At 42.6% G+C, this 12,264-nt stretch overlaps 1 protein-coding gene across 3 annotated transcripts in view; it reads right to left on the reverse strand.

Annotated features, from left to right (window-relative positions):
- The window catches only part of arhgef25a (Rho guanine nucleotide exchange factor (GEF) 25a), a 57,383-nt gene that overhangs the window by 17,819 nt on the left and 27,300 nt on the right, over positions 1 to 12,264 (reverse strand). The gene's annotated exons all lie outside the window — the stretch shown is intronic.

A 12,264-nucleotide genomic window follows, 5' to 3' on the forward strand; every position in this document is an offset into this window, starting at 1 on the left:
TTGCTCGGGACTGTTTGTTTTTTCTGTCTTGTCCCCCATTCCCATCCTGCCTCATCCACCAAACCCTACCGCCCTTCCTGAGTCCTGAGATAGCTCTTCCTCTGAGCTGTGTGTCTGGAGTGTTTTATCTGTGCAGGGTTCACTCATACCTCCCCATCCATCTCTTTGCCCTCGACCCGACCTCCGACCCTCAATCACCACTCTCCTACAGATGGAGAAACACTCTGTCCCACTAAGACTCACTGTCAAGGCTTATTATTGTTCGCATACAGCTGCTGTTTCACACCAATCTTCAGTTGAGTGTGACAAAGCTGATAACTAAACAACCGTTTGTTTCCAAGAAAATGCAATTTTCAGAGAGCTTGTATTGAGTTTGTGAATTTGTTGTTCATCAGAAGACAACACTGACCTCATTTCAGTGTTCCTTATGTGAGCCACAGAGGAAGATCTTATCAAGTGTACTCAGCAGTTAAGAGCCAGACTGCAAGAGCCACACTGACACAGCGTGGCCCATTTTGTGAGTGTACCGTCTTCAAAGGCAAAGCCAGAATAAATTCCCTCAGTTTTAAATACTTAAAGCGATTGAGCTTCTCTGCACTTTATTCATTCAGTTACTTTCCCTCAGAAATGCAATAGTAGCCACTGTACCGATCAATGAAAATGAGCTGAGGAAAAATGTCCCCGACTCTCCAGTGCACAAACCACAGTCAGTGTGTCTGAGAAAAGGCTAACCTCAGAGCTAAGCAACTCACGCTCACGACATGCCATCGCTGCCAGTGCACACAAGTTAAGGTGAAATACGTTGTTTATGGATCCTGCAAACAAAGAAACCTCTGACTTGTCTGTTTGTGTTTATTCACCACAGAGACAACATTTCCTCTGTAATCTTTCTCTCAAATGTCTCGCCATACATTTTACAGGCATCGAGCATGTGTGAGTGATCCAAGGGTGGCCAATTTCCCCATCGTCTCCTCCCACTCCTATCCACATGAAAGACTGGAGAGTGTAAGGAGATCTGAGCCTGGCAGGATGGGGGGTTAAACAGAGGGAAGAGACAAGGAGCAGAGAGGGGTTCAAAGAAGGGAGATGACTAAACCCTGCAGGGGATGGACAAAAACTCTGAACAAACAGCGGATGGGTCCACAGACAGTAAGACGACATTAAAAAGAGCAGCAGTCTAAGTTCATGCTGTCGGCCTTTGTGAAGTATCATAGCAGCAAAAGACAATAGGATATCAAAAGCATCTGAAAGCTATTGAATTTATGGCAGGAGCTGTAAAAAGCCCGAAGCAAAGCATACACCATATCTGATGGTCCCCAGCTAGAGAGAGGAGAGAGAGAAAATGATGCTGAGCACATGTGATAACCCCAACCCCAGCTTCTCTGACCTCTAACAAGGGCCAGGCCTCGAGGTTTGTGTTTCCCAGTGTTCCCTGCTCAAGTTCAGTCAGGCCAGGGTTTAGAGGGTCACAGTGCAGAGACACAGCCGCAGTAACACAGTTTCTAACCAGCTCCAGACATCTGCTGAGATAGCTTATCACAAGAAAGAAATGGGGGAAGAGAGGCTGACACCCTCTCTGCGCCTGGAAGCAATTAAAAGTGAGTGGAGACAGCAGTGCAGCCTCATGATTTGAGGCCCTGCGTCAGAATGACACAGTGGCTCTGTCAAATGTACAGATTTACAACGTGCAGAGTGTACATAATTTACTGGTTTTATAATCAAGATCATTACATCTGATTCTGTCACCATGGCAACTCCGCAGTTCCCCTACTGATCATCGTGCTCATGGGTTGGTTTCCCTGTTGACCCTGGAAAGCTTCATCTCTGTATTGTTGTGAGACCTTACACTCGCCACTACAGGGACATCATTAACAGTTTTTCCACAGTAACAGCGAGGAAACTGTAAAACACAAAGGGAAATGATGAGCTTCCCCTCGGAGCAACATGCCTCCGCTCTCCCTACATATTACAAGATGAGAGGAGTTGATACCATTATACACCTACACAGAGGAAATTGGGGGAAAAAAACATAATTCCTTCCCACTCTCCCTCTGTGTTGCTTCACACTGATAGTTCCCAGTGACATTCATCTTCATAATGGCTCTGCTAAGAAAAGATTACCCATGGCTGATTTTGTTAATGCAACTTGACTATTGTTTATGTGCTGGCGATAATTAACAGTTGAAGGCACAGGGCAACAGGGCTGCATTAAGCTGGCCAGATCTGTTGTGATCAGTTAATGCTGGGCTTTCACCAGTTGCCCACTCACTGTCTGAAAGGCTGAGCGGAGGCCGGGTGGGAGGCTCGCCCAAAAAGTTGCTCCACTATGTAACTTTAGAGCTGAGTGGGTTTCTGCTACAAAGTCGTTCCAGACCTTTTCTTGATGCTGTTCACTCACAATAGTGAAGTTTGACAGCACTCATCGCCTGAGAGGGCAACTTGAAAGAGTCAAATTTAGGCAGTCTACGCTTCATTTATCCATTACCATTTTTTCTTGCACTAAATCAAGCTTTTGACCCCATGTCTGCTCACATTATTCTGGGGCTGCAACTACTGAGTATTTTTTATATTTTCATCATCAATTCATCTGCTGATTGTTGTCTGATTAGGTGATTATTCATTTGGTATAAAACTTCAGAAAACTGCCCATCAAAATTTCCTTTGGGCCAAGGCAATGTCATCAAATGTCTTGTTTTGTCAGCAGTGGTGCCCACAAGGGGAGGCCAATGGTAGCTATAGCCATTCTAATAGAATCGTTGGTACCCCCAACTGGCAAAAATAATAAGAGGCCGAAATAAATGACTAGATTGAAACTAGACAACCACTAGACAAAGTCATCTATTAGTACCATTTTAGCATAGCTTGTCAGGAAGGTGGCTAAATTACACTCCAAATGTTGGCTAAATTTTGGCAAAGCAACAACAGGCAAGGCCATTTTCAGAGGGGTCCTTTGAACCCTCACCTCACAATATCTGAATGTAAATGGGTTATATGGGTACGAGTCTCCCCTAAATTTGAGGAGGCACGTTCCCCGTAAATGTCTGTTAATTACCAGCAATGTCATCAAAGCTGTCTATTTTTCTTTATAAGGAACTTATTTATAAGGGCAACCAGACGATTGGAAGAACAATGAATCGCCTAAAACAGTGGTTCCTAACTGGTCCAGCCATGGGGTCCAGATTTCTCCTTAGTAATTAGTTCAAGGCCCACACAGTTTAATTCAGCCTCATGCTTGAATTTGGTCGTTCGGTCGTTGAGCTAGTTTGCTGTCTCTGTCAAGTAGCTGTCCGTTATTCACGCACTCTACAACAGGAAATGGCACTTCAAAATAAAGACACTGTGCCGGAAATTCACTGCACTTAAAAATAAAGTATGTTGTTAACAAACTTGACATATTTGTGAGTCACTTGGACCCCTGACCCACGTTTGGACCGCAACCCACCATTTGGGAAGATACAGACAGATACATAAATCACTGAAACAGGATTGCTGTAAACTCAAAATGTTAACTTTATCTTTATTAGTTTATGCACATCAGATAATTAGTAATATTAACTGTAAAAACAAGAAACCAAAGTATATCAGTATGCGATTCCTTTATTCTCATGTTGACATAGTTTTCAACTTGTCTTTATACTTCAACAGCATAACTGAATTCCTGAAATTTAGTTATGACTTCGGTTTTGGTGTGCCACCCCAAGATTCTGGCAACCTCTATTAAAAAATATCTAGGGGCGCCACTGTTTGTCAGACCACAGACCACAAAAATACTCTATTTACTGTGATACAAGACAAGATAAAGCAGGAAATAGTCACATTTGAAAAGTGGGAACCATCAAATATCTGACATTTCTGCATATAAATTGAGTTAAACTACAAATGATAAAGATTGATTAATTGCCTGGTTGTTGCAGCTCTAAATCATTTGATGTTCATCCGTCTTTTTCATGTGGTTTACAGTGAACCATGAAGGCTCAGCAAAGTTTTAAATTTAATTGCAGCTGAATTGAATTACCCAGTACCTATTTGCAACACAGCTTTCTCAGTCATGCGGAGAGGGAAAACATCAGATGCAATAATCGCATGAAGGTCACAAAGGTCTGATTTGGATGTGATTGAATAAAAGATACATTTCCTGGTAATTTGTGTTTGAAACAGAAAACTAGAGGGCAAAGAAAATAAGGGCAAAATCAGCCTCAAGTTTGTGGGTGGATGATGTGGATGGATGGGCTGTAAATGTTGGTCCCCCTGAAGAAGTTTGGTCTAACTTCCCTTTATTGATTAGTTGATAAGTGAGTGCTGCTGAGCCAACAAATCAGGCTAAAAGCGTTGGCTGTAATGGAGCAAACTTGTTCACAGCCGCTTCGCTCTGGAGCTCTCTGTCAATCCCACTGCCTCCTGGGAACATATAGGCAATTTAGACATCACTGGAATCCACCAGTGCACACATACAAACAGACCAGAGGGTGCCCACACACAAAAACGGCACATGCGCATTTTCTCCAGGGTAGCTGTCCAGATGTATGGCTGAAGACTGTTCACTTGTGATATGAGCTGTCATCAATCTGTCACAGTAAACAACACGAAACACATCAGAGGCAGGAGACCTGCTGGTCTCCACAGTGCCAAACATGTCAAGCATCCAGCTGAGTCTAAGAGACTCTTAGTGCTGCCAATCAATGCCAGCACCTCACAGATTACAACCCCAGGGGTCTGAGAGTGCAGTGGTCAGCACACAGGCACCAGATGCCCACCTGAGTCATCGCTAACAACTCTCAACACAACAACATGCTTATCTTCTGTATCCTCCATCTCTCATTCATTGCCTTCCCCACCTTATGCACTTCAGCCCAAGCTCGACTTGTATATTACATTTCACCTACTCAGAGGAAATGGACACTCTTCCCATCAACTAGCAGGACCTGAGCTGAACCCAGGCACTCAAATGTGCAGACTGATAGACCTTTGAGACAATGAGGCACTTAGTACCTGAAGCATATGACCGGAAACCCTTTAACTGTCCTCTGATGAACTTTTACAGAAACACAGTGCAAGGCAACATTTAAGATCTCAATGTGTCCTCGCAGGGCTCCAGACTATCTTCAGCTGGGAGCACTGGTTCAATCAGCATCCTCACATGGTCACACCAACATATGATTCGGTTGCTCCCTTTTGTCACTGTTATTTGAATCATTTCAATAATCTTTTTTTATCCAGTAGCTGATGCTCTCATGCAGCAGCCTCTCTCTGTCATCACTCTGTAGTTTCACTTAATGTCCCGCCCACAGCACTATCTGTTTGGTCCAACACTGCAGGCCTCTGTGCTACAGACGGGCCAAGAGACTTGAACTGCTGCTTCTGTCAGCAAGAGGAGCTGTGTGTCGAATGTCAGGCAGCAGATAGTACTGAAATTGTAATAAACATCAAAATCCCCTACACTGAATTTACAAAAACACCCAGTGTTTCCGCTGTTGTTTCTAAGACTAGATACTCTATGCAACTTTGAGGACCACAGGGAGAGGAAGAAGGAGTGGGACTGTGCCAGAACGAAGGTGAGAGGTGTGACGAGTTTATCATTATCATTTATAAAAATGCAACGCAATGACAATACAGACTTTTCATACACTAGATGTATGACACAGATCTGCTGATGCGCATTTAACCCATGTTGGACCTCCCATCACATTGTCACTGTAGACTTCAGTCTGCAGTGTCCTTAGTTACACACTTAACTGTTAAACCAAAATGATATAGCCTTTATGATGTAGCCTACACACACTGTGCGTAGGGTTACGTGAAGGCAGGGGCGCCAATGATAATGTGACCATGTTAAATTCTAACTCACACACTCACAAAAATGGTCACATATGCAACTGTTTCTGTCCCATTTTAGATCCCTGTCTTGTCAGCAGTGACTCCCAGTGAAAAGCCGATTTTTGGACCTTTTGAAACTGCTGCCTTTTTTTTTTAACCTCATATCTCTGTCTCATTCACTTTTTTCCTCATTATATTTCATCCTGTTGGCCCCCGGGCTGTTTCATGTGTATTTTGTTTGTGTGCTGCTTCTGATTAATAAATCTTGGCACTTGGCTGTTCTCTCTTTCCCCTGTCCTCCCTCTTCCCCACCTCTTCATCTTGACTCCTTCCCTTTTACAACATGTCCCCCCCCCCCTTTTTTTTTTCACTCCACCACCTCTTTTGCACTCTTACCCGTTCTTCCCCCCTCTCTGCACTGCAGTGTTTTTCAGACTTTAGCAGGGTCCTGTCCTGGGATCAGGACACATAGCTCCCTCCTCTGATGCAATGCCCCGCACTGCCCCAAAGCTGCGGAGACCAGCACATGCTCGACGTGCAAAAACCAACTGGCAGAGAAGACAGTGACACAGGAGCAAAGGAAAAAGTGCTAGGAAAATCTCTCTTCTCTTCTCTAGTGGGGATTTTAACAGTACAACTCGAGTAAATGAACTTTCAACCTTAGAAATCCTCTGGAATTATCTAGCTGATACATCTTTCCAGTGAATATGAACGTGCATATTAATGAACAGCAGAAAGAGGAAGAGATGGGATGATGGGAAGAGCAGGGATTATTCATGAATTAGGTAAGCAGCAAATGAAGGTTAAGCACAAATGCCAGATAGATTGAAGCTAAAACCTTGAATCAGAGAAGAGAAAGAGATACTTAGGAGACGGAGGGAAGGAGGGTAGTTAGGGCATGTATCCTTTTAAATATACTTGAGAGCATATAAGTAATGTCATGCATCGAAACATGCATGTGCAAAAGGACAATGTTGGCATCCTTGTTTGTGTGCCATATGTGAGTGTATTTGCATTCAATAACTTTTGGAGAGTCACACTGCAGTCAGACAGACAAGTGAACAGAGATTTCCTGTCCTCCTACTGACCTAGTTTATGCAGACACACATGCACACGCACTGCTGTGATTCCAGGAGCACAGAAGAAAATACGTGGTAGACACAGTCACACAAACAAGCCATCAGGGTCGATCTCCTGCATCAGCACTCTCAAAAAGACTCCGTGGCGTATTTTTCATCAGCATAACGCATCAAAGCAATGCAAGTTACAGAAAAACAGGCCCGAATATGACGCTGGCATTAATCCTATTGTCTATGGGGAACAATGTGAAAGAGTGAATCAGACACTTCTCCTGATGAGGGCTTACGAAATGACCCTAAGTGATAGATCTAAACCACCTTTAGGGCCATTGACTGTCAAAATCAGGTCAATATGAGTAGAGCGATGCATTTCAAGTGGCAAAGGTTGTGCATTTACGTCACAGCTGCTGCTTCCAAGGTTTCAATCAATCCTACAGCACCTACTTTGCATCTGAATCGTTCTTTGTTACAAAAAAAGATGCATCAGCATGGGTTGGCAGTAGGGCTGGATATGGTTTAAAAAAAATAACAATACCAGTACCCTTACAGTGATACCAAGTACTTCACTTGATACCTCAATTTTCTACTTCATTCGATACTAATCATGGCAGCATTCAGTTGTGTAAAATGCCACCTGATGTCCAGGCCTGTAGTAAAGCCATACTTTCAAACATTTTGGCGGCATCTCGGCACTCCGAACTGTCAACCCTCTGGAATACACGGCACTCGACTTCACCACACCGCAGACTGTATGGGTTGTAGCTGCTGCAGTAGTGGGCCAAGCCACTGGAGTAGTTGATTGTCTGCGAGCAAAAGCATACAACTATTTTTTTGATGATCTAAAAAGGTAGAACGTAGATATGTTTTGACTGCAGAAGTTTCAATACCATCTGGCGCTGGGTTTTTTCAGTCAGTACCTTCAGTGCAAGTAGGCAGCAGTATTTTCACCGCAGACCCGAGTTTTTCCTCAGCCTATGCAGCAGTAGCAGGCTCCTGGCAGTGTGAGACTGGAACCATGTTTGTGGTCACTGGGCCTGAAAACTCCAGACATTCCTCCAGAACCATTCAGAGAGAGACTTGCCAAGTCCCTGGCACCATCTGCCTTTATTTCTCTTAATGTAAGCTCTGGAGAAGCGAATGTGTCAGATTCAGGGGATTAAGGTTTCAGGGTGGTCCATTCCACGCTCACTCTGATGTTACAATTTAGCACCGTCAACAGGAGAATACAGAGACACTGATTATGATTTACTAGTTTCATTACTGAAACTATCAGGAACCGTCAAAATCAAAGCTGCAGAGACCGAGATATTCTAACTTTTATACTCTAGTATGGATCGAGCTCTAAAAAATATAACCAATACTACATTCCCCATAATGAAATGTGTCTTTTATTAGACCCTCTATGCCTGGTAAATGCCCACAACTCCATGTTCTAAGTTTCTTTTAAAAATCTTTATTCTGAATCCCAGTATGAGATTTTTCAAACCCTGAAAACTCCCTTCATGTCAAATAATGGCCACTTAGATTTGAATTTCAAAGTAAAATATTTCAGTGTAATTAAAATCAGTTGTATTTAAATTTCAACAGCAAGCAGCGATAACATTTCAAAACTAAGTATTCAGCTGCTTAGAATAATATTCAAATCTTTATGGCCGTTATTTGCTTCATACCTTCAGAGCCATTGTGGACATTATGCAGCTGTTTCCATCATTCCTCTGTAAGTGTGTGTCTGAATGATGTCTACCTATTGACGTCACAAATCGTAACCTTTAATTTTCCCATGCTGTGTTTGAAGTAAATATTATTGACCCGCATTGATCTGTGAGAGAGAAATCAGCCCCTGTCAGCATGGCAATAAATGAAAGCTGCTGATTCTGAGTGTTTGCACCTTGCTTTGTGTGTGTGTCTCAACAATTTTGACTCACATCAGTGTTTTTGTCTTCATAACACAAATTCTGATAATTTGGGTTTGATTTTGTTGATAAGGCTTTTTAACTTAATGTAACTGCAATGAACAATGTTTTCATAGTCAGACCTGAATTTTGATGATTAGGAACAAAGAGCGGCCATTATAAGGTCGGTATGAATCTGAATATGTTGCGCTGCCAAAGTATACGGAGATGAGAAAATCACACACAGGTGTTCATTCTTCTGTAACTTCCACAGTACTGTTTTCTTCTTCTTTCAGAAGCAGCAGATGAGCATGAGGCCTTCATCAAGTAGCCTGGCAAAGAATATTCGCTTGGCTCATTGTGATCTGAAAAAGAATTTATCAAAACCGATGTCCTGTCAAGTGCAAAAGATGATTTAAACTGAACCATACTTCACTTTATATTTACAACATGTAATTATCCATGAAGGTTCCAGTTCAATTCAAATCTCCATGTAGTTCACTGATTTGCAGTGGAGAAAAAATGTACTCCGATGCTTTTACAAAGTAAAAGTAGCAATACCACGGAGCAAAAAGACTCTGTTACAAGTAAAAGTCATGCTTTCAAAAGTTAACTTATGTTAAAGTCCCTCTCTAGACACTCTGAATGGCATAAATAGAAAGTAAAAGCATACAAAGAAAGAGTGTCAGACCTGCATCAGGAAGACAAAGCTAGTTAAAGTGAAGTGAACGGATACCTTTTTAGCTTTCTTTTAAAAATATTTAGCAAGCTAGCTTCCCTGATATCTATAGGTAGCGTGTTCCTTGTTTTGGGGCATAACTGCCAAAGGTTTCGTCCTCAATATTGTTCCAGCTGTTGCGGGGAACCTCCAATAAACCAGCAGCAGATGATCGCAGTGTTCTTGAAGGCAAACAGCCTACAGTAGTTAACAAGGGCGTTAGCAATGTAGCTCGGTCCCAGCCCATGAAGCCGAGCTGCAGATTTTTGAATGAGCTGAATTCTCAGTGACCATCAAGATGGCTAGCGTTAGGAGGAAACATCAGTGAGATTCAGCCATACATGTCTGAGCCTCAGTCAGACCCAGACTCATATAAAGAGTCTGTTGCGCACCAAAATCGGCAATTAGCAAAAGTATAAGTAAGTAAGAAGTAAGTAAGTAAGTAAGAATAGTAGCTAAGTTTAGTTAGCGTCATATTGTTTGCTAGCTTGTTAGCTTGTAGGCTAACTGGTAGTGGCTGACGCAGCGTTAGTGGTTGTGAAACATAGAATAATATCTGCCACCATGGAGGTTTTGGTAAATAGTGGAAGGAAACGCCAAGATCCGGTTTGTATCCAGTAACTGCACACTCTGCTGTGTTTGCTGTCAAAACTTTCTGTACTGACAAGTCTGCTTTGAGCTGGAGGTTTCAGGTTTCTTTACTGGTGTTGTGTCAAAGTCTGTTCACCTGTTGATTTGATTTCCTATATATGACAGTGATTGGCTTTCGTATTAGTGATGTACCTATGAATCAGTATAGTTAAGTTAGGACATTCCAGGAAAAATAAACACATATTTGAGTTGAAGGGGAGTACAAAGTATTAGCATCACAATATACTTAAAGTACCAAATGCAAACGTGCTCACTGTGCAGAATGACACATTTCAGAATAATCTGTATTATTGGATTATAGTTGTTGATGCATTTGTGTGTACATCACTTTAATACTGCAGCTTGTGAAGGTGGAGCTAATAAATCAGAACACTTACATGACCTTGCAGTGTCTACATGGCGCTCTGTTTTAGTGGATGTGTGTGTGTGTGTGTGTGTGTGTGTGTGTGTGTGTGTGTGTGTGTGTTTGCCTGTGTGTGTTTGATAGTGTGTATGTGTGTGTGATAATCATAGTGATGATCAACACTACCCTTTGAGCCTCTTTAGCAGCAGGCAGCACCAGCGCACACACGGTACTGTTGATCATCACTATGATTAACTGGGCAAATAGACACACACACAAAAAGAAAGGAAGTGAGAGAGTGGCTCACACTCCTGTTTAGGGGTAAACAAGGCTGCCATTAAGCCGGAGGTGGCTGAGAACACAGAGCAAATTAAAAGCGATTGTGATTCCATATGGCAGCTGTGGCAGTGCCAGTCAGGAGGCCTGCAAGGAGAGCTGGAGACAGAGCTGTGGTGCCTGCTGGGCCGTGGGGACGTGGAGCCTCTCCTCCTGGCCCCAGTCTGCCTGACAGCTCTAGTCTTCTCAGCTCTGGGGCTCTTGCTGTTTTTCACGCTAGCCGTATACAAGGTCACTTCTGAACTGCAAGTAGCCGAGACTACTGTTTATAACCAAAAGAGTGAGATGTGAATTATGGGCAGGATTTGTTTGAACTTCGTAAACTGAATTCTGCAAACGTGGCATCTTGTGCAATCACGTCTTTAGCATCCTACACATTCAGACATCCTGTTTATGTGATCTTAGCATTAAAGGGTTTGTGTTGAAACCACAGAATGAAACAAAGAGGTAAGTGTCGCTCTCATGCTGATCTGGCATGCTGTGTTGACCTGCAGATGTAAAGATGTGCTGGTACAGTTTCTCTCAGTCAGACTTGATGGGCTTTCCAGACACATATTCTCATTCCTTTCCATGGCTCTACACCTCTCCCCGCTCTAATTGCCATAGCAACGAAACCCAGAAGGGAGAGAGAGTGGGGACAGCCGCACAAAAGATTAGCCATCAGCAAGACATAAAATCAACCTACATATGTGGGCACACACACATGTACACACATCTGTCTGGGGCAAACACAAGCACACAAACAATAATTATCAACAGATTTGCATCAGTGTTTATACAGTAACACACCACTTAATATTATCATGCCTTATGATTATTTGTAAAACAATGCTGTCTGCACAAAGGATGCCTTTGAAATTCTAATTCAAGATTAAAGAAAGCCATCTGCACCTGTCAGCTTTTGTCTATTTCAGATCAAATCCTGCGTTTGGAGGAGGAGCTCTCCATATGGCCATTAAGAGGGTGTTGTATGAATACGCAAAATCCATTCAAGTGTTGCAGGAAGACTACCTGTTACAGGTCCACCTGGAAGTCCATGGATTAAACAGTGTTGACTACTTTATGGACTATCAGTCCTGGATAGGGTTATACAACCTCATGATGAAAGTGAAGCAAAGCAATATAGGGTGTTACTGCAGTCTCGAAAAGCTGTTTATATCCTCATTGCTCAGTGAACGGCTTTGTTAGCAAACATAAACCAAGTCCATGTTTTTCTCCGACTGTAGTTATCAGCAGGTTTCATTTGAGTGTTACCACAGAAACACATTACTCTGATAAAGCCTGAGGGTAATGTCTTAGAATTATTAGGCTATAGCTTTTCATGTCTTAGTTTTACTGCTGCATAGAGAAAGTCAGCTGCACAAAAATAAAAAGATTATGAGGATTTTAAGAGGGGGAGCTTTGCCTTCATTATATAGTTTGAAGTGAAGA

The sequence above is a fragment of the Epinephelus fuscoguttatus genome, linkage group LG7, assembly GCF_011397635.1.
Source record: "Epinephelus fuscoguttatus linkage group LG7, E.fuscoguttatus.final_Chr_v1".
Classification (NCBI taxonomy): Eukaryota; Metazoa; Chordata; class Actinopteri; order Perciformes; family Serranidae; genus Epinephelus; species Epinephelus fuscoguttatus.